We start from the raw sequence: 22,538 nt of genomic DNA, 5'->3' as shown, positions 1-22,538 counted from the left end.
TAATAAATCATTGCATTGTTTCATATTGTGCAAGTATGTATTATGTTGAATGAATTTCGGGAACCCTTGCAGGTCTCACTCAGGACCCTGAGTGAGAGCTGCCTTCAAGCTTCTCATTTCAGAGTGGAGGCTATGGAGGCCACAGTACAGGAGTAATTTTGCCATTTTTCCTGATAAGTGACAAGGAACAGATCTAACACCTTGGTTTCCTTTTGCCTAAATCCTACCTCATTGAGGAAAGTGAGAAAATGTGTGAGTAATTAAGATACTAAAAGAGGCCACCTTAAAGTAATTCAGGCATGAAATCATGAATTAGCATTATTTTGTAGACAGAGGGTTCGATCCCTGGATTGGGAAGACCCCCTGGAGAAGGGAATGGCTACCCACTCCAGTATTCTTGCCTGGAGAATCCCATGGTCAGAGGAGCCTGGCGGGTTGCAGTCCATGGGGTCACAAAGAGCTGGACACAACTGAGTGAGTTTCAATAGATAGATAGGTGTAGGCAGAGGATGAGCAAAATTTGAGGAAGTAGAAAGAACAGAAGATTCTATGATGAGAATATGTGGCATTTGAAGGAAAGGGATGATCAAAGATGATTTAAGCAAAAAGCTCCCAAGACTTTTGACCTCAAGTTTTCTAGTATGCTTGTTGTTTTTTAGTCACTAAGCCGTGCCCCTCTCTTTGTGACCTCTTGGACTGTAGCCTCCCAGGCTCCTCTGTCCATGGGATTTCCCACCAAGAATACTGGAGTGTGTTGCCCTTTCCTTTTCCAGAGATCTTCCCAACTCAGGGATCCAACCTGTGTCTTCTGCGTTGCAGGCGGATTCTTTGCCACTGAGCCACCTGGGAAGCCTTCTAATACGTTTGGTTTCTCCTTAAAGAAATTCTGGAGGCTAGCTTAACAGTTCCCAATGGAAGCAAATTATAAGAGCTGAGGCGAGGCGATGCGCTCAGGGCCCAGCGGAAAATTGCTTTAGCCATCACTACAGTTAAGGGTGTGGGGCAAAGATCTACCATGTGCTGCTGAGGAAAGCGGACTGGACCTCACCAGGGGAGCAAGACAGCTCATCCTGGGACTAGGTGCAACGGGTGGTCACCATCATGCAGAATCCACACCAGTACAGGACCCCAGACTGATTCTTAGACAGACAGAGGACCTGACGGGTGGAAAACACAGCCAGGTCCTGGCCAAGGGTCTGGAGGAAAGCCCTGGGAAGACCCAGACTGACCAGAGAAGACTCAGGCCCCCAGACTGAAGTCCAGGGGACTTCATGTCCGAGGCCAGCACTCCAGGTTGCTGTGGCCACACCACGGGTGTGTCCAGGAAGAAGTAAGTGCGTGGAGGTTGTTGGTTAATAAATAGTTTATGCAGTTAAAAACTTGCATAGCGTGCGACCGGGCATTCTCGAGGTCGGACCACCTCGCCTTACATATGAAGAGGCACTTTTAAATCCCCAAACAGTGGATGTGACCCCACACTGCCAGAAGAGAATTCAGTATTTTTTACCTTTCACACTGTCTTCCCGGTGAGGGGAGGAAGCCAGCTGGAAAGCACTACAATCATGGTCAAGTTCCCAACAAGTCAACTTGTGAATGGATAATCAGGAGACACAGGAAACCAAAAGACAAACTCAAAAAAAAAAAAAAACATGGGGTCTGTGACTGGATCTTCTATCATTCCAATTCTAAATCCAACTTGAATATATATATTCCTGGACTTACAAAACGCCAAGGGGGTGACTGGAAGTTGTGGATATCAGGGTATAAATTAGATCTGAGAGTTGGGGGGAGGGAAGACCAGAACCCCTTGAGAATTGTTTTGATGCAATATAAGCATAAAGATCACCTTGTATTCTGTTTGCCTTCTAAAAGCCATTATGACGATCTTAGAAGAAGAGGAAGAAATTCAGGTACAGAAAATGGTGTTTAATAGCCTAAACGATGGTGCTTGGTAAGTTTTGGTTCTAAAGGTACCAAATGAGGCCAAAGTTCTCAAACTGCTGCATACTTTGACAAGGAAAATCTATTTTTGTCTTCCGATCTACATTTATGACCTAAGTCAGGTAAATACACCTGGTTTACTTTAATCTTTTTATGCAGACAGTCTGTTATGCACTGTGGTTTCAGATGTGCAATAATTTGTACAATGGTTTATTCCCAAGTATGCCTTAAGCAGAACAAATGTTTTTTCTATATAGTTCCTTGCCTTAATAAATATGTAATATAAATTTAAGCAAACTTCTATTTTGTATATTTGTAAACTACAAAGTAAAAAAAATGAACATTTTGTGGAGTTTGTATTTTGCATACTCAAGGTGAGAATTAAGTTTTAAATAAACCTATAATATTTTATCTGAAAAAAAAAAAACTTGCATAGCATAAAGTGTTTTGAGCTGCTTTTATCACATAACATGATGAACTCAGGTGTCATTCATGTTGTAGCGTGTGTCAGGAGCAATTTGAGGCTCCAAGATTAGCCTGGCATTCTTAAGGCAATTCTGTGGACAGGTTTGTTTCTGAACCACTGAATGAATATTCAAAACTTTGAACTCTAGAAAAATATTTATAAGAGTTTCTTCTTGTATTTCACAGAATGGTAAACAGTTTGTGCCTGTTACTGGTTTGTTTTGGTAATTCACATATGAAAAGCAGGAAATCACAATATATTATGTTAATAGATACAAATGAGATAAGAGCTGAGTTCAGTGGCAGTCCTTTGTTTTTGTTTTTAACCTAGGTAGGTCCCTTAAGAATTATGGGACTTCTCTAGAAGTAGGTGATAAGCTGTTTATTTTATTTTTTTTGGCCACATCCTGGCATGTGGTATCTTATTTCCCTGACCACGGATTGAACCTGTTCCCCATGCAGTGGGAGCACACAGTCTTAACCACTGGACCACAAGGGAAGTCCCTCAGTGGGAACTTGAAGCAAGGGCGGGACCCAGTCTACCTGGGATTGTTGAGACGTGTCAGGGACCCATTAGCTATCTCTCAAGCAGAATACAAGAAGAGAGCATTGAAAGGAGTCTTGATAGACAAGATAGAATATGAAAAGTCACAGGGGTGTGAATACTAAGGTGTTTTTGAGAACTATGAAAAATTTAGTATTGCTGGAGCAAAGTCTCAGTTCAGTTCAGTCCCTCGGTTCTGTCTGACTCTTTGCAACCCCATGGACTGCAGCACGCCAGGCCTCCCTGTCCATCACCAACTTCCGACTTGCTCAAACTCAGGTTGATCGAGTCGGTGATGCCATCCAACCATCTCATCCTCTGTCGTCCCCTTCTCCTCCTGCCTTCAGTCTTTCCCGGCATCAGGGTCTTTTCCAATGAGTCAGTTCTTCGCATCAGGTGACCAAAATATTGGGGTTTCAGCTTCAGCGTCAGTCCTTCCAATGAATATTCAGGACTGATTTCTTTCAGGATTGGCTCATTTGATCTCCTTGCAGTCCAAGGGACTCTCAAGACTCTTCTCCAACACCACAGTTCAAAAGCATCCATTCTTCAGTGCTCAACTTTCTTTATAGTCCAACTCTCACATCCGTACATGACTACAGGAAAAACTGTAGCTTTGACTAGACGGGCCTTGTCAGTAAAGTATTATCTCTGCTTTTTAATATGCTGTCTAGGTTTGGCATAGCTTTTCTTCCAAGGAGCAAGTGTCTTTTAATTTCATGGCTGCAGTTACCATTTGCAGTGATTTTGGATCCCAAGAAAATAAAGCCCATCACTGTTTCTATTATTTCCTTATCTGTTTGCCATAAAGTGATGGGATCAGATGCCATGATCTTAGTTTTTTGAATGTTGAGTTTTAAGCCAGCTTTTCACTCTCCTCAACTTTCATCAAGAGGCTCTTCACTTCCTCGTTGCTTTCTGCCATAAGGGTGGTGTCATCTGCATATCTGAGGTTTTAGAGGCAAATTCTGAAGGACAGTGCTAAAAGGGTCATGTGAGCTGTGCTACACACTGAAAATTTTACTCTGTAGCCACGGGGAACAGGGATGTGACATGATCCGATCCACATTTCAGGAAGGCAGTGCTGGTTCTATCTGGGATGTGTTGGAAAGGGGAGAGACCAGAGCAGAAGACCAGTAAGGAATCCATTGGATGAATGCAGACAGGAATACTCTTCTACATTTAAGAATCAAGCACACTCGAACTTTAATGAAATAAATTTCTAGGTAATCTATCTTTTTTACCTGCCACTCATGCTGTCCACAACTCCTGACAGCCCCTGAACTAGCCAGTCCTGGCCCTCAGCAACTTTAAAGTGTTTATTCAGAAACATCCCTGTTTGTACAGACAAGCATGGGAGCTCCTGGCTCGAGCAGATATTGCCACTGTGCCGGGTTTTCTCATGTCGGTGCCAGGAGACCCACAGGGCCCGGTGCAGACCAGCATCCAAAGCAGAGGACGGTTCTCTCCCATCACAGCCTAGTCCATCACCCCAAGGAGAGAACCGTTTGTTACACTTCATTTCCCCCCTTTAAGCTGTATCACTGATTTTAAAATATTTCACGGCACATTCAGATGACAGCAGTTTTGGCATGAATCTTGGTATTTTACAGTTTGGGAAATAACTGCTTCTCATTATTTTGGCATGAAAATATCCCACCCAGTCATCATGCTGCTTGCGATTTAAAAGGTTTCTTCAGGAAAATTGTGTCTACCATGGAAACTACCTGTCTAGTCTTCCTTAAAGCAGTTTGTGTTGTAACTTTGGAGTTTAGCTATGTTGGTACTGATACTGAGTCGTTTTTTTAAAATTGGAGAATAATTGCTTTACAGTGTTGGGTTAGTTTCCGCTGTACAGCGGTGTGAATCAGCCAGAAATATACATATGTCCCCTCTCTCTCGAGCTCCCTCCCACTCCCCATCCCATCCCACCGCTCTAGGTCATCACAGAACATGGAGCTGAGCTCCCTATGCTATACAACAGCTTCCCACTATCTATCTATTTTACACGTGGTAGTGTACATATGGGAAGGTCCCCTGGAGAAGGGAACGGCCACCTACTCCAGTATTCTTGCCTGAAGAATTCCATTGAACAGAGGAGCCTGGCAGGCTGCAATCCTTGGGTTTGCAGAGTCGGATGTGACTGAGCGACTTTCACTTAATGAATTTAAGTGAAATCAGTGATACATTTCACTTAATGGCAGCGCTACCCTCTCAATTCATCCCACCCTTTCCTTCCCCCTCTGGGTCCACAAGTCCATTCTCTACATCTGCATCTCTATTCCTGCCCTGCAGATGGGTTCGTCAGTACCATTTTTCTAGATTCCATATATATATATGTGTTGTTGGTTGTTGCACAGTCATGTCCAACTCTTCACGACCCCGTTGGACTTCAGCACGCCAGGCTTTCTCATCCTTCACCATCTTCCGGAGCTTGCTCAAACTCATGTCCGTTGAGTCGACGCCATCCAACCATCTTGTCATCTTTGCTTTTCTCTTTCTGACTGACTTCACTCTGTATGGCAGACTCTAGGTTCATCCATCTCAGTACAACTGACTTGGTATTGAGTCATTTTTTTAGAGGAAGGCACATCACTGATACTGACTCATCTCTCAGTCACTTAACCGCTCTTTCTCCCCTCTGCACATGGGTGTCAGGAATCTTCTCCATCCCCACCCACCTGACTTGGGTCTCAGCACCTCTCCTTTCCTTCCACATAGCTCTGGTTCTGTCCATGCGCCTCCATCTCCTAGCGCTTCCCGGCTATGTGCTGAAATGAGCTGTTGTGTGAGACTTCTTTTCTAAATTACAGATTTTATATGTTCAAATATTTTCATCTTTGCTTATAAATAAAACCTCTGACATGTTAGTTGTTTTATGGACCTCAAGGTTGGGAGATTGTCCATTTTGGATAAGGACCTTTTTTTTTTTTTTTTAAAGATAACGTGATGTTTTGTGGTGGCGGTTTCTCTTTGCTAATCATGACCTTTACTCTCAGAATCCAGTAGATCCTGTCAAACTCTCTGTGGAGAAAAAGATATTTTTAATACACTTTAAATGTGATATTCTCTTTGCATTGAGTCAAGAAGATACAGATTTCTCAAGAGGGAGGAAAGGAAAGACTGGAACCACATGGAGGTTTATGTTGTTTACATTGAAAACTCGTTCTAGTACATTTTCATCATCATGTTGTAATAAAACTAACAGCCCTCAGCCACACTAATCTTCGGAGATAAAACTCATATCCATTTGGCTCTTGACTAAAGGTTAAAAAGTATAATTGAAGAGAAATACAAGACCAAGAGTATAAGTGGGTTTCTTCTTTCTACTTCTGTTATCACAGCCTGAGCTTTCTAGGAAATCTAACACTTGTTAAGTGCCTTCCACGTGCCAGATTCACAGCTGTAGTAGAGGTGCTGTATTTTAAACTGTCAAAATCTCGACTCCTCTGGGAAGTTTAGACATTTGTGTTACCATTTCTTTTTCTTTTTTTTTTTACCACTTCATAGATAAGAAAAATGAGGTTAGAGAAGTTATTGTCTCAGACCACAGAGCAAGCATATGGCAGAGTTGAAGTCCAGACACTTGCTTTTTCTTGTCATACTGTGTCTTAAGTCAGGTTTTTAATTACGTATTTATTATTATCCTTTTATTTTAAAACATTTTTTGCAATAGCAAAAGTAGAAGAAAGTAAAAAATAGCCCCAAACTCAGCTGTTTGGGAAGTAATCATTTGTAGTAGATATTGATTCCTATCCTATTTCTAAACATATATTGTTGTTCAGTCACTAAGTCATGTCTGACTCTTTGCAGCCCCATGGACTGCAGCACACCAGACTTTCCTGTCCTTCACGATCTCCTGGAGTTTGCCGAAACTTATCTCCTTTAAGTCAGTGATGCCATCCAACCATCTCATCCTCTGCTACTGTCTTCTCCTTTTGCCCTCAATCTTTCCCAGCATCAGCATCTTTTCCAATGAGTCAGCTCTTCACCTCAGGTGAACAAAGATTTGGAGCCTTAGCATCAGTCTTTCCAGTGAATATTCAGGGTTGATTTCAGGAAAGCTGTGACAAACCTAGACAGCGTATTAAAAAGCAGAGACATCACTTTGTCGACAAAGGTCCATCCAGTCAAAGCTATGATTTTCCAGTAGCCATGTATGTATGTGAGACGTGGGCCATAAAGAAGGCTGAGCACCAAAGAATTGATGTTTCGAATTGAGGTGCTAGATTGGAGAAAACTCTTGAGAAGAGTCCCTTGGACAGCAGGGAGATTTCAAACCAGTCATTCCTAAGCATATATACAGATAGAAAAAGATGAGAGAAATTAATGGGTTCATCAGAACATGCCATTTTAGACAAAAGTTGAGTTTAATTTTACTTGATTGTAATAGAATGAACAAATGGAGTTTCAACTGACTGTTTCTTTCCAGGAGAAGAATTCTTGAGACATCTTCCCAAGGATAAGAAAAGACTAAGAGATTAAGTCATGTTTTTCAGCGGCATGTAATCATGCTCTCAAAATTGAGGGAGTTACCGTTTCTCACCAATTTTTTTTTTTAATATTTTTATTTATTTTTTGGCCTTGCTTTGTGGCATGTGGGATCTTAGTTCCCTGACCAGGGATTGAACCCGCATCCCCTGCATTGGAAGCACAGAGTCTTAACCCCTTGACCGCCAGGGAAGTCCCTCTCACCAGTTTTTAAAGTTACATTTTAATTTCAGCTTCATGGAGGTTTACAATATTTTTATTTATAGCTGTAATTTCCAATTTTTACTCAGTGTTGGTTTTGCATCTAAATTCTGTGCTTTAACACCTGCCCTTTCCTGAATTTTCTCTTTACTTTCCTGAATTCTTTGGGGGGTTTTGTCTTATTTTGTTTATTAAATGTTTATCTTTAATTGGCTTTTTCAGCTAAGACTTATAGATACTGAATTTTTCTTTTTCATTTTTTTGTTTTTGCACACTTGATAATGTTTATCCTGCCATTGTACTTGAAGATCTAGGTAATCATGACATTCCCGGGTCTGATGCTCCTGATATGGAGTGGAATGACTGCTGCCTGATAGCTTTGCTACCTACCTTGTCTGAAACCTCGTTGCTTCCTCCTCTGAGAGTGGTGTGAGGGCTGGAAGCCGCCTTTAGTCTGCTCTTCTGGGTCTTAGGGTGTGTGGAGAAAGGACAGTGCCTCCACTGGGGCAGTGCAGAGTCTTTTTCAGAAGACCTGGGCTTGTTTTTTTTCTTCTGGAATTTTGATAAAGGGCGTACGTTCATCCTGGTAAAAGTGAGTAGGGTTCAGATCATTTGCTAAATTCTTTAGTGCTTCCTGTTTGTCCCAGGCCGCTCAGTGGTAAAGAATCCTCCTGCCAAGATTCAGGAAAGATGGATTTGATCCCTGGGTCAGAAAGATGCCCTGGTGGATGGCATGGCAACCCTGCCTGGTATTCTTCTCTGGGAAATCCCATGGACAGAGGTGCCCAGTGGGCTACAGTCCATGGGGTCATTAAGAGTCAGACACAGCTGAGCACACACTCACGTTAGTGTTCCCTAGAAAATAGCTTATCCTGGTAGTTTCTCTTGCCTCCACCGAGGTTTCCAGAGATAAGTGTTCCGCCTGACTTTCTTCTCTTAAACTGTTAATGTATGTTTTCAATCTTTTTTCCTCCAAGGTTGTGACCTTTGTGTTGTTTGGTTCCCGCGGGTGAATGTTCTGCAGGCTTTTGCAATGTTTTCATTATTTCTTCCCAGTATTGGCAGGAGTTGGAGGGAGATTCTGAAATCTGCCACTTTTAGGTAAATTTGCCGTGTTTAATTACAAAGGTGATCTGAGAGAAGACCGGGTCCGTGCACCACGTAGCCCCAGCTCACTGCCATGTCCCAGACAGGCTTCAGTGCTGGGCCACAAGTAGCCTCAGCCTTTTGCTAGTTTTCTCTGCAAATGTTATCACTTTCCATGTGCTTCACGGGGCTTACCTGGTGCCTCAGATGGTAAAGAATCTGCCTGCAATGTGGGAGATCTGGGTATAATCTCTGGGTTGCGAAGATCCCCTGGACAAGTACGTGGCAACCTACTCCAGTATTCTTGCCTGGAGAATCCCATGGATAGAGGAGCCTGGCAGGCTGCAGTCCGTGGGGTCACACAGAGTCGGACACGACTGAGTGACTAAGCACACACAGCAAAACACACGTGCCTCACGACGTGAAAAGGGACCTAAAGTTTACATATTTTTTTCCATTGACCACAAAATCCTTTTCTGTTTGGGACATGAATTGCCTAGTATACACTGACTGCATCTCTACAATCTGTTCTTTTTCCTGTGAATGAAAAGTTTGTGTCTGGAGTTAGAATTTAAAATAGGAGATGAAAGTTTTTAATTGCTAATATTGCTGGTTCTACAGTTCTTGTTCTTTACAGTTGTATATTTTAAGTGTTTGTGTACTATGGTTATGTTGAAATTTTAACACAAGTCTGTTCATTCAAGTGTTTATTGAATACCTATTTTAGGTGCTAAGGAGAGGTACATAAACAAATACATAGAAGAATGATCAAGTTCAAAAACGGGAGCACGTACACAAAGATGCTGTGTGCTTGGTTCACGTGCCGTCTCCAGCTCCAGTTGCGCCCTGCAGCTGGCCCTGGGTGTTGCCGGGGGTGAAGGTAGCAGAGTTGCAGCCGTGCTCAAGTTATATGAGACACAAGGGAGATGGGAGCTGATGATCAGGGCGACTTCTCGGCAGCTACAATATCAGGAAAGGGTTGTGAAAAGCTGCTGACAAGACATGGAGAATTACAAGTGCTTCAGTAATGTTGGAGCATAAATTATAATGGATCATGGGAAGAAGACAGGCAGTGTTCAGGCTCACGAAGGGCCTTCTGTACTATCCTATGGAATTTGGCCTTTATCCTCTGTATTCGTCAACAAATTATCCCAAATGTAGTGGCTTAAAGCAGTTATCATCTCAGTTTCTGATGGTCCGGTGTTCAGGAACCATTCGGTTGTGAGCTTCTGGCCCAGGTCCTCTCATGAAGGTGCCGCTCAGGTGCGCCCTGGGCTGCAGTCCTCTGAGGCGTGCTTGTGGCTTCAGGAGCTGTGGCCACAGTGCCTGCCCCACGTGACTGTGAGAAGAGTTGTTTCCTTAGTGGCTTTAAGCATTGTTTGCAAAGAGTTCAGAACAACAAAGCTAGCTTGGTGATTATACTTGGAGCTTAATGTCAAAAGCCCTTTTCCACCAACACATAACCTTTACAACCGGTTATTATCTCCTGTTTCCTAGACGAGAGGCTGGTACTGTGGCCAGTCTCGGTTTGAAGTATCTGTACTGTCTGCACGGGTCACACTGATGGCAGTGCAGGTCTCCAAGCAAGTGACGCCCTGGCAGGTTCATCCCCAGCGTCACTCCAGCTCACTGCCTTACCTAGATGGAAGCCAGGCTCTCAGTCCCTTGCTTTTTTATCTTAAGCAGCAAAAGGTGGCCTTCTTGGTTTGAGTTTTAAAAGCTGCAAAAAGGCTTGAGAGAGGTTTGACTCGAAGTGCGTGTGTGCTGTTGTGGTCATCTCTTTGCAACCCCATGGAATGTATCCCACCAGGCTCCTGTGTCTGTGGAAGTTTCCAGGCAAGAATTCTGGAGTGGGTTGCTGAACCCTCCTCCAGAGGATCTTCCTGACCCAGGGATCAAACCCCTGTCTCTTGCATCTCCTGTATTGGCAGATGGATTCTTTACCACTGCGCCACCTGGGAAGCCAAATTTGACTTGGGGAATATGGTTTTCTTGAATGGATAATTAAGTCAGGAAAAAACAAAGGACAAAGGAGATCAGAGGCCTGGATACATTTTGGTTTATTTTGTAGTTCTCTCACCACAGTGATTCACTCAGAAATGATCGATTTTGAACAGTGTTAAAAGGAGCTGGCCTGGGGCAAGTGTAGGCCAGCCCTGAGGAACCAAGATGAGTTGAGACCTAGTGCATTTTTTAAGTGATTTCCAGGGCTGTCCAGGTGTCCTGATTTAAAGGCTGCTTTTTGAGTCAGGAAATTGTGTCTTGTTCCGAGGTTTACTGTCATAAAGCACACAGTCCTGGGGGGTAGTGCTTCAGCTCCGTGAATCACAGGCTGGCCACGCAGACCCAAGCCCATGATTTATTCATGCCATGCCATAGTAGGAATGACAAATATATGAGCCACACGTGGTTCCTGGGATGGGTCTTTAACTGGGGAGGGGCCATAAATCCATAAAGTGAAATGAGGCAGAGCCAGCCACAGCTCATATCATGTCCAGGAGATCTCTTCCTGTTTGATGGGGATGTTCATTCCAGACCTGGTGAAGTTCAGCATCCTTGGAATGTGTCCCTGGGCTTTTCGTGTGCTGTTTCAGTCTGTCAATCAACAGTCTTTGATTCGTTGCTTACAAACCTAAAAAACAGCTCTGAAAAGTAGTTGTTACTAATATTTTGTCTTCTATAAAGTAGACCTGACTTGAATATTCGCTCATAGGCTTTTCAAGAAATTTTTGCTTAGAAAATTCTTCATTGGACTGCTAAGCCATGATCAGTCATCCTTCTTTGCATCTAAGTTTGTGATTGCCAGTGTTGCAGTAAGCTTAAAGTCCTACCTAGCTTTATGAGCTTCATTTAATTCCCCACCTCTGATAAAGAGGTTCTCTTAGAATTGCGCTCGATTTGTATGAGTAATACTCAGTTGAAGAGAAAGAGATCCAGGGGCCGTGTCAGAATATGAACACTCATTGCTGCCGTCTTCTGTAGTTTTAGCACCTTTACTGCTCTAGGTACTTCCCTGGAGATCCGGTGGTTAAGACTTTGCCTTCCAAAGTAGGGGGTATGGGTTTGATCCCTGGTCAGGGGGCTAAGATCCCACGTGACTCACAGCCAAAAAAACAAAAACATGAAAAAACACCTAGAAGCTTTTCGGCCAGAACCGCCATCTTCCAGTAATCCGCCAAAATGACCAACACAAAGGGAAAGAGGAGGGGCACCCGCTACATGTTCTCTAGGCCTTTTAGAAAACATGGAGTTGTTCCTTTGGCCACATACATGCGAATCTACAAGAAGGGTGATATTGTAGATATCAAAGGAATGGGTAGTGTTCAAAATGGAATGCCCCACAAATGTTACCATGGCAAAACTGGGAGAGTCTACAATGTTACCCAGCATGCTATTGGTAATCATTGTAAACAAACAAGTTAAGGGCAAGATTCTTGCTAAGAGAATTAATGTGCCTGTTGAGCATATTAAGCACTCTAAGAGCCGAGATAGTTTCCTAAAACGTGTGAAGGAAAATGATCAGAAAAAGAAGGAAGCCAAAGAGAAAGGGACTTGGGTTCAGCTGAAGCGCCAGCCTGCTCCACCCAGAGAAGCACACTTTGAGAGGACCAATGGAAAGGAACTTGAACTGTTGGAACCCGTTCCCTATGAATTCATGGCCTGAAGGGTGTAAAAATAAAGACCTGGACTGTAAAAAAAAAGAAAAAGAAAAAATACCCAGAAGCAATATTGTAACAAATTCAATAAAGACTTTAAAAATGGTCCACATCAAAAAAAAAAAAAAAACTTTAAGAAAATAAAATCTTTACTTCTCTTGTTAAAATAAGCAAGGTTTAAAAACCTTTTTAGTTTCCATGGGGGCTTCCCTGGTGGCTCAGACGGTAAAGCGTCTGACTACAATGCAGGAGACTTGGGTTCGATCCCTGGGTCGGGAAGATCCCTTGGAGAAGGAAATGGCAACCCACTCCAGTACTCTCACCTGGAAAATCCCATGGACGGAGGAGCCTGGTAGGCTACAGTCCATGGGGTCACAAAGAGTCAGACGCAACTGAGCGACTTCACTTACACTTTACAGGAAATTCTAAAACTTCTTTTGAAAGAATATTTCCAATTATCCTTTTCCTGTATCTTTGAGAAGTACAGTGATAGTTGTTGCTTTATTAGTTTCAAACGTATTTCCAACATTATAAACAGTACCGTTGCTAATGCAGGAAAATGTCAAAATTTTAAAAAAAATTTTATCAGAAGATTCTACGTCTCCCCCTCCTTCAGTGCCTTCCATCACCATATACACCTTACATATATATATATATATATATATATACACACACACACACACACACATATATATATATATATATATACACACATTTATATATACACACACAACGGAAGGATGGGTGTAGGAACCCACTTCCTAATTTATGTTAGGCACTTGACAAGTGGCTGGAACGTGAGGGAGGATGCAGAGAAGACGAGATTCTAGCTGATGGGAGTAACGATTCATCTAACAAATGCAAGCAAGCCACTTGCCTTTTCTTTTCCTATGGAATTTCCCCGATGTTTCATTCCAAACCCATGTAGAAGAGGAGTTGGTCTTATGATTTTCACCAACCAGTTGATAGCAGATGAGTGATGGAATTGTTGAATCATTAATACAGGAAGGGAACAAATTGCAGAGTTTGTTTTCATCTGTTTTGGTCAACAAACGCCTTGGTGATCTTCAGCATCTCCGAAGCCCCAGCGTCTCCAGCACCCTAGCAGTCACGCAAATGTGTCCCCAGAGCTTTCAAGGCTTCATAGGCAGCTTGAAGAATATCTGGGATGTTTACTCATTGGAACTCTTCCTACCTTTTTTTTTTTTTTTTCAGACAGCGTACCACAAATCCAGACATGAGATGTTCTGTATAATGTCTGCTGCTTTATGAAACTGAGGCACACTTAGTCCTCAGTTGTGCCTGAGATGGAGAGTGAGGGCCACGTACCCTGGCATTCTTCTAGCCAGTGTCCCAGCAGGCAGATTGGAGTGCCGTGTGAGCTAAAGGCAAGGCAGGCAGCCCCACGGTAGCATCGTGTGGACAGCTGGCATGGACATGTTATCCATCTCCAGCTGGAAAAGGTTAAGTAAACAGGGGGACAGTGACAAAGTGCAGGGATTAATTGCTTAAAGCATTCAGTGATTCTTAAAACAGACATCTAAATAAACGGAAGGGTTCTGGTGTTTGAGTTCTGAGGCACAGTGTAAGAAGACTTTATTTTCCTTTGGAAGCAGAAGCTTCCTAAGAAAAGAAGACACAGTAAATGATCCAGCCCAAAGTAAGAATGTGACGATAACCAGCAGACTGTTATTTTGAAGGGACTGTATCTTTATAAGGGAGGTTCGTGTTCTGGAATGTTCTGTTCGCATTATACCATCAAACATGTGGCAGGCCTAAAGGGCATACTATTATAAAACAGTAAAGACAAAATGAAGGAAAAGGCCATATAAATCTTTTTGTACACATCATCCCCAGATGTTACTATGAGCCCACTACTTAACTTCATCTCTTGAGGCTCATGCTAAGCTGTTTTTACCCCCCAACCCCAGATTTCCAACACAAATCATTGGGTTTAAGACATAATTCACCAGGGATTTTGGTAGGATTTGAGTAAATCCCCAACAAAAAAATCCCTGGGCTTGCCAGCTATTTTTAAAGGCAGAGATTAGAAAGCAGAAGATCCTCAAGTTCACCTGTCCTGTGATGGCCCTTGCCATGAAAATGGCAAGGAGGAAATTTGCCTGTAAATACGTTATAAGATGCTTGCCTTCCAAACCGTCTGTTGGCTGGAGCCACACCACAGGAGTCCACAATATTTTCAAGTCCAGTGATGGTCCATTTTATGAGGATCTGCAGTGTCGTCAGAATTTTAGAGTAAAATAGCTGATTGTTTTTACAATGGAATTGGAAGGTTTTGATGTACTTAGTGAATTTGGAAAAGCAAATACAAATATTAAAAATGCAGTCTTGGCAAGAGTGTGGGTCTACTGTTGGTCTTTTAAGTCAGTTCTTTCTGTAAAGTAGTGTGTCTCAAGTACCTTCTTTAAAGATTCTCAAAAGTATAGAAAGCCATCCTCTGAGATTCAGATCCCATGGGTCAGGAGCAGAGAACAGCCTTCTGTTCATAGTCATTTCTGTTATGTTTGAGAACCACTGTTTGTAAAGCAAGTCCAATATACTTCTTTGGCTCACACACCTTTCCACTGCTGTGGACTTGAGCATCTTTGAGGTTTTCTTGGGTTCTACAGGTAAACCCACTTCCTTCTCAGCAGGCACTTTGGGTCGACTTTCAGGTGCTGAAGAATTTGCATGTCTGTTTTCTTTGTATGTGCTGTACTTCGGTATGTCGTAAACCTTGTATCATCAAAGGTAGGGTTTGTCTCTGCATTTTGTTGTTCTGGTGTTCTGGGATGGTTTTCCAGAGGAGCGGTGGGGGGCTGACAGGTCTTAGTTCTGCCGTCTTGAAATCAGGACTCCAGTATTGTATTGAAAGTCTGAAAAATTGTGACCAGGATGGGGAGAAGGAAGGCACAGCAGCTTTAGGGGAAAGTCAGTCAGTGGAGGCTTGTTTTTCTTTTAAGACGACCATCCATAGTTGTGGTATGAACAATTCATTTTAGATCAGGTAAAACACGTTCTTCATTTTTATGTATTCTCTCTGGAAACAAGTGAACATTAGGTGGAATTCGGGAATCACATCTACACTGAACCCGAGAGAAAGCTCACTAACAAGCAAAATCTGTGTAGAGAACCAAGCCTGGGACTCTCACCTGAATGTACTGTCTTCCTTCGTGGTGTAATGTTTCACCATAAATTCCCAGCTAAATGTTATCAAAAGGGGCTTACCTGGTAGCTCAGACAGTAAAGAATCCACCTGCAATGCCGGAGACAAGGGTTTGATCCCTGGGTTGGAAAGATCCCTCTGGAGAAGGGAATGGCAACCCACTCCAGTATTCTTGCTTGGAGAATCCCATGGACAGGGAAGCCTGGTGGGCTGCAGTCCATGTGATCACATCCTAATCAGCAAGCAAAATGACCTATTAAATGAGCAGATATTATATCTTAACAAGGTATTCCCTTCTCCTCTAGCCTTTCCCCACCCCACCCCCCTTAGGGCTGTATTCTGAGGCTAATTCTTGTCTCTTAATTTCTTTTCTAATTTTTAGATGCCAGTTATATGTGTGTTCTGCTATTTGCAGGTTTTTCATAGATTATCCCTCATGTATACAAAATGCTAAGTGGATTTGAAACATTTAATTAAAGTAGTTAGGACATATGGTCATCTGCTCCAACAAAATGAATGGAGAATTTTGTCTCACTTCCATTTGAGAGTCCAGACTGGGATAGTAATTCTGTAAAGTCATTAGGGGTTCAGAATCATCCTCTCGTTGCCCTGCCATTCCTGCAGTTTTACCTTCATCCACATGATCCACAGTGGCTCACGGCAGCGTGACACCCCAGCAGCCGTGGGGCAGGGGGCAGGGGGCCCTGCTGAACTACACACGAGGAGCAAGCTCCTTTAAGTAAAATTCAAAAGTAAGGAAACTTAGAATATCAGAAACAAGAATATGGATGTCCTACCCAGAGAAGGGAATCTCTAGGTACAGTACCGTTGAGAGGAGATTTGAGTTATCCTGATCTGTTGTGAAGAAGTGGTGAGAATTTTTTTTTTTTTTTTTTTAAGTAAGAATGTTGCGAGCTTTCCTGGTGGTCTGGTCTTTAGTTTAGAATCCACCTGCCAGTACAGGGGACGTGGGTTTGATCCCTGGTCAGAGACCGAAGATTCCCGCGTGCCATAGGGCGACTAAGCCCCATGCTGCACAATTACTGAGCCTGTGCTGTAGCTCCCAGGAGGCGCAACTGCGGACGCCCGTGTTCCCTAGAGCCCGTGTTCTGCAGCAAGAGAAGCCGCCGCAGTGAGAAGCCCACGCACCGAAGCCAGAGAGTGGTCCCCACTGTCTGCAGCTAGAGAACAGCCCACGTGCGGGAACGAAGACCCAGCACAGCCAAAAGTAAATAAATAAGCTTTAAAAAACAGAATGTTGGAACAGAGGATCCAGCTGAGCCTCAGAGCAGTCGTCTGGACAGTTTCACACTTACTCCCTTAGTGCCGTCGTTGCTAAAAATATATTTGTAATTCTTTTCTCGAGGGTTGCTTCCAGAGCCAGTGTACTAGGTGCCTCTGAAAATAAACATATTCTTAGACCTCACTGTGGTCCTAAAAACATAACGTCTTGATTTGTTGTCTAACTTCAGTGCCCAGATTTGAGATCAGAACTTAAATTCAGTTTAATAAAAAAGGACGTTTGCCATAATTCCAAATACTTGAATAATGTAACAGATTTTGCAGCCAGTTTTAAAGAAAAATTTGGCAGCATTATTAAATAAATGTTTTTATGTATTAATAACTTCCTAAAATGAATTCTTTGAAGAACTTATCTCTCACTTGAAGTTTAAGTACAGGTATATTTTATGAAGGAAGCAAATGGATAATGTTTGCTGTATTTTAAGGAAATACAGGATAAAAAGGATCATCTTTAGATACTGGTAATACTAAACTTTCAGTGGTCTCAGGAGAGCTGGAATCAAGGACATTTATTTTGGAGCAGGAAGACTTAATCATGGAATGTAGTTTATGCCATATTTATGGTGCCCGTGTGTACAGTATGGTGAGTTTTGACAAATGTGTACACTGTGTAGTTGCCACCATAGTCAAGCTGGACTCCACTTCCAAAGGTCCCCATGTCCCTTTCCAGGTATTCGGCAGCCCCCACCCGCAGTCCAAGGCGCTTACTGATCTGCTTTCTACCTCTTTGTGCATTAGATTACAGTTTTTATATTTAAACAAATGGTAAAGGTACAGGCTTCTGGGTTTTGTGCCCCCCCCCCCCCCGACACACACACATACAAATTGGAGATACAGTCATCAAGTTCTTGGCCTTTTCAGAAGCAGGCAGAAAGCTCTATAACCGAAGTATCGGTATCACAACAAAAGTCGGGTTTTCCAAAATTGTCATAATCCGTGGTGGGTTGGCTATATCAAAATGTTTATTTTTCAGAAAAAAAAAAGTGAGAAGAAAACCTGAACTCCGCTTTCCTGCACAGAATAGTGTTCAGTTAGCCTCCTGTACTGAGCCCTGGGTGCCGTGTTTAGTCGCTCAGTCGCGTCCAACTCTTTGCTACCCCGTGGACTGCAGCCCGCCAGGCTCCTCTGTCCACGGGGATTCTCCAGGCAGGAATACTGGAGTGGGTTGCCATGCCCTCCTCTAGGTGATCTTACTGAGCTCCACCTACCAGCAGTTTCTGCCTTTGTGTTAATTTTGATTCTTCTCAGAGACTTCTGAAATACTGGATGAAGTCCATCCACACCAGAATGACGTCTCTTCCCCCTTCTCTCACCAGTGTGTCTCTCAGCAGAGATCAGTCTCTTCCCCTTGCTTCAGGAGCGGAGACCTGGGACACGCACCACAGCTGTGTGGGCAGAGGCCTGGCCACTAGCTGGGAGCAGGTCACAGGAGCCGGGGCCCCCGCACACGCTGCTGGACCCAAGTGTCCTAAGACAGTCTGTGTTCAGTGCTGTTTGCAAGTTTCTTTCCAGTGAAAACAGAAATGCAGTACTGATTCTATGTCCCATATTCTTTGAATAGAGTAGTGATTCGTCGCAGTCCTCCTGTTGGTTCAGGAATCCAGAGTCAGCAGCATTCTGTTCTTTGTCCTTTAAACCATGTTTGTAACGTGAGAGTTCTGCACATCTGTAACATGAGAGTTGGCACATCTCTAGCAACAGCCTCCTGACCCTTCTGCTTCCAGAAGCATCTCCTCTCTCCTTGCCTCTGAATCTGTCTCTCTAGACTTCACTGTACTTTCCTGGAACTCTTGATGCTTCTGTATTATGTTCAAAATCAGATCATTTCTTCTTCAGCATTTTGAGTACCCTCTGTCTGCCGGGTTCTGGTTAGAACCCTCAAGAATTTCACAGCCTGTGTTTACTCCTTCCTGCTATCCCAGACCATCTGTGCTCCAGTTCAGAGCTACCTTCAGCATCCCCCTCAGTCTGTCCTTCCTTGTAGAAACCCATTCATCCAGTCATGTAATGTGTCCTCACGTGACTGCTTCTATGGATGTCACTTTCTCTGTCTTTATTATTATCTCTGCCAAAATAGGCCCACTGAATTGCCGTGTCTTCAGCCCAAGGCAGTTTTCTCTGTCTGGGGTATTACCTACTTCAGTACTTAACAGCCCATACGATTTATTGGCACTTACCATTTTTGTTTCATCTCACTCATTGTACTGAAATCTCACAGTTAAAAGAAGTGAAGTTGCTCAGTCGTGTGCGACTCTTTGCGATTCCATGGACTGTAGCTTGCCAGGCTCCCCTGTCCATGGAATTTTCCAGGTAAGAGTACTGGAGTGCGTTGCCATTCCCTTCTCCAGGGGATCTTCCTGACCTGGGGATCGAACCTGGGTCTCCCATATTGCAAGCAGACGCTTTACCTGCTGAGCCTCCAGGGAAGCCCTAAAAGGACAGACTTTTTTAAAAAGTACAAAAAATTAGCAAGCCAAATAAATTTAGAGATCAATAAACTCGTAGAAATGTTAAAAGGAAACTTTAAAGACCCCGTATGTGGAGATGGGTTGAAGGACACCCACAGTGCAACTGCCCATTTACCTGAACCATGAATGCCCTGGAGAGGAGTGCAGAACAGAGAGAAATCAGCAGCCCGGGAGAGAGCCCAGGCCTTTCAGGTGGAGCATGACCCCACGTGGAAACACACGGTCCTGGAGGACATTCATGAAAAAGTGGGTTGAAGATCGTCACTGGTCCGGTATTAGGCCCAGGTGTTTGATGTGGAGTAAAAAAACCTGATGAGGCTGGACAGTAAGAAGGGGGCGAAGTCAAAGCAGGCATTTTAAGAATCTCGCAGGCTGGTGATAAAAGGGAGGTGGGACCATAGTAGTGAGCATGCCAGATACACAGCAGTGGGCTCATTAAAAACTATTCAAAAGGAGGATCCAACCAAACTTGCGTATTGGTTCTGGGGAACAAGAGGAAGTCAAATCATTTCAGTGTTGGCAGTCTGTGGGCCTCAGATTCAGTTAACATTGAATGAGAGTTTCGTTATAATGGCTGGAAAATGTGACATTTACATTGAAGGTAGTTCTGGGTATCTTAGTAAAGGTGGCTGGAGAGGACAGAAGACACTCAGGAACCAGAGTTTGGAAGATCAGGCATTCCAGCCAGGCTCACCCTCCCAGGCCCACCGACAGCCACACTCACTGAGCTTTCGCAGGTGGTGTGTCCGCCCTGCTCCCCGAGACTTCTATCAAGGGAGGCTGGAGGAAGCAAGTCCTGAAGGGGACCTGCTCACCAAGTGAAATGAAGAGTGAAGGATTTCACTCTGGATAGTTAATTGGTTAAATTCGAGTCAAGGGGGCCTTTGTGAGAGAACCAGGACTTCAGATTTACCTTAACATTGGGGTAGATGTAGACTCTGCCTGCACATCCTTGACAGAGGTCCATCCAGAGCCACCAATCTCATCGTTGCTTCATCTGCTCGCTCTCCGGAGGTTTTCTGGATTATGGAATTTATGAAACATGATGATGTAATCAGGCCATTTGAAATACCGAGTTGGAGGAAGAGGGAAAAACAAACCCTTCTAACATGCCTTCATTCTTACTCCATTTCTGTCTTGCGTTTCTGTTACACCCACAGGCTTACCTAGGACTCTTAAATTACTAGTCACCGTCATTCCAACACTGCGGTTATTTCTCTCAATCACTAGTGAGAGAGGGCTCATGGGTCATCCTCAAAGATTCAGGAATCACCGGAGGATTTTCAGCCTCACTTGCCGTGGATTTTTGCCTTTTGCTTATGAAATCTGCTGGAAGAGGGAGGGGACAGAGGAGGTGGTCTTACCATTTCTTGAAGCTGAGTTGCCACAGCTGAACTTATTGAGACATATTGATTCTGTTAGCATTCACAGGTCAAAGGGCAGGTTCAGCTGTTCGGGTAGTTAAAGCCCCAGGGATGGGGTGACCAGACTAATGACTTAAAGTTGAATTTCTGTTACTGCCTCCTCATTATGCAGGTCAGGTGGCCTGTTGGTCATGCAGTGGTAGGTCACTAATCACCTTGAAGGGTTTCGTGTGCACATTTTTCAGTTTTTGCTTTATAACTAGGAAAAGCCACTAACAGAACAAGGGGAGTAATTTGGGTGGAAGAGCATTTTGGTTCCTGTTTTCTCTGTGGCCTGTGTATGTTCGCTTTTCTGTTTTATGTGTTACTGCTGTGGGCTTATGGGGGCTGAAGTCGGAAGGTGTCCTACCAGCAAGTGCTCTTTTCTGTAGAGAGCCTTCAGTTAGCAAAGCTGCTGAGGTCAATTATCCGTCCCCACCAAGCCTCATTTTCTCTGAAATAAGCCTTAGTAGTATTAGAATAGCTGACCTTCAGATCACAAGTCATTGACTCTGATTAGAAAGGAACTGTTTAAGTTATTTTTTTCGTCTTCATACTTTTCTATACCTTTCCATTTTTCTCCAATGAATGGATGTGACTTCATTGTCAGAAAGTATCTTGTTTTTCAAAGAAACAATTATATTAAGAATGCATGCATGCATGCTAAGTCGCTTCAGTCATGTCCGACTCTGTGCTACCCCATAGACGGCAGCCCACCAGGCTCCTCCGTCCACAGGATTCTCTAGGGAAGGATACTGGAGTGGGTTGCCATTTCCTTCTCCAATATTAAGAATAGATGGCTACTAAAATAAAATTTTTTGCTGTTTGTCTTTTTTTTTTCAGTCTAAATTCCGTTCCTCTGAAATGCAGGGTATTCTTAAAATTTTAATTTAGACACTTGAATGCTCCCTGTAAAGCTTAGCCATGTAAGTTTACCTACTGATATTGTCTTTACTATCACTTGTACTGAGGGAACAAGACTTTTTCTTATTCCCCAAAAGTTAGATGAATTATGGTTTATTACCTTTACTTTTTGTGCCCATCCCCCAAATTATTCTCAAGAAGTTCTCCCCTGTGGTGTCTGTTGCAAATTTACCAAAATTTAGATAGATTGATACTATCTCTGTCCTCTTCCAAAAGCAAGAGAAAAACCCAAAAACTAATAAACCCACAAAAGATACTGACATTACCAAGTTAACATCATCATATGTACAATGTGTGATCAAAACCTTTTATTCTCTTGACCTTGAATTGCCCTTTTTAGGCACATACATATGTAAGAAATCAATATCAAGAGTGTACTTTTAAAATGGAAAGGACAGTGGTATGTTAATCTGCTAGGGAATTTTTAGAGGGTGAGAGCCTTGGGAGAGAAATTTTGATTCTGTGCAGTTCATAGCATATTATCAATGAGCTATATAATGAACACTCAATAAGAAATAAATAGCATCCATGACATAAAATTTCTATTTGAATCGTATAGAAAAAGGAAAAAGTCTACAAAACATGTATCTTATTAAGGAGGCACCATTCCAATGGCCCAGACGCCAATGCCACATCCTTTATTTTAAAATTTAGAGTCTGAGTTGTCATCTGTTATATTGCATTTGGAGAATGTGACATTTTACCCCAGAGAATAACTTTACCATATTATCTGGCCAAGCATATCGTTTATAAGAGTCAAGATGCTTGAATTCAGTCAAGATGCTTCAACAACATAGGCTGCTTATTAGTATTTCATATTGTCATGCTTCTTTCCTTAAGCACAGAATGGAACTCAGATCCCGTGGCCTTTTGTCTGGCATTGAGCAAGCA

General features: G+C 43.1%; 1 protein-coding gene and 1 pseudogene across 5 annotated transcripts in view; both read left to right on the top strand.

The window, feature by feature from the left end:
* The window catches only part of ERC1 (ELKS/RAB6-interacting/CAST family member 1), a 270,574-nt gene that overhangs the window by 179,021 nt on the left and 69,015 nt on the right, over window positions 1-22,538 (top strand). The window lies entirely within an intron of this gene.
* Window positions 11,868-12,407, top strand: LOC133043221 (large ribosomal subunit protein eL21-like; annotated as a pseudogene).

Source organism: Dama dama, chromosome 22, assembly GCF_033118175.1.
Source record: "Dama dama isolate Ldn47 chromosome 22, ASM3311817v1, whole genome shotgun sequence".
NCBI classification, from domain to species: domain Eukaryota; kingdom Metazoa; phylum Chordata; class Mammalia; order Artiodactyla; family Cervidae; genus Dama; species Dama dama.
This window is presented reverse-complemented; position numbering and strand designations above follow the sequence as displayed.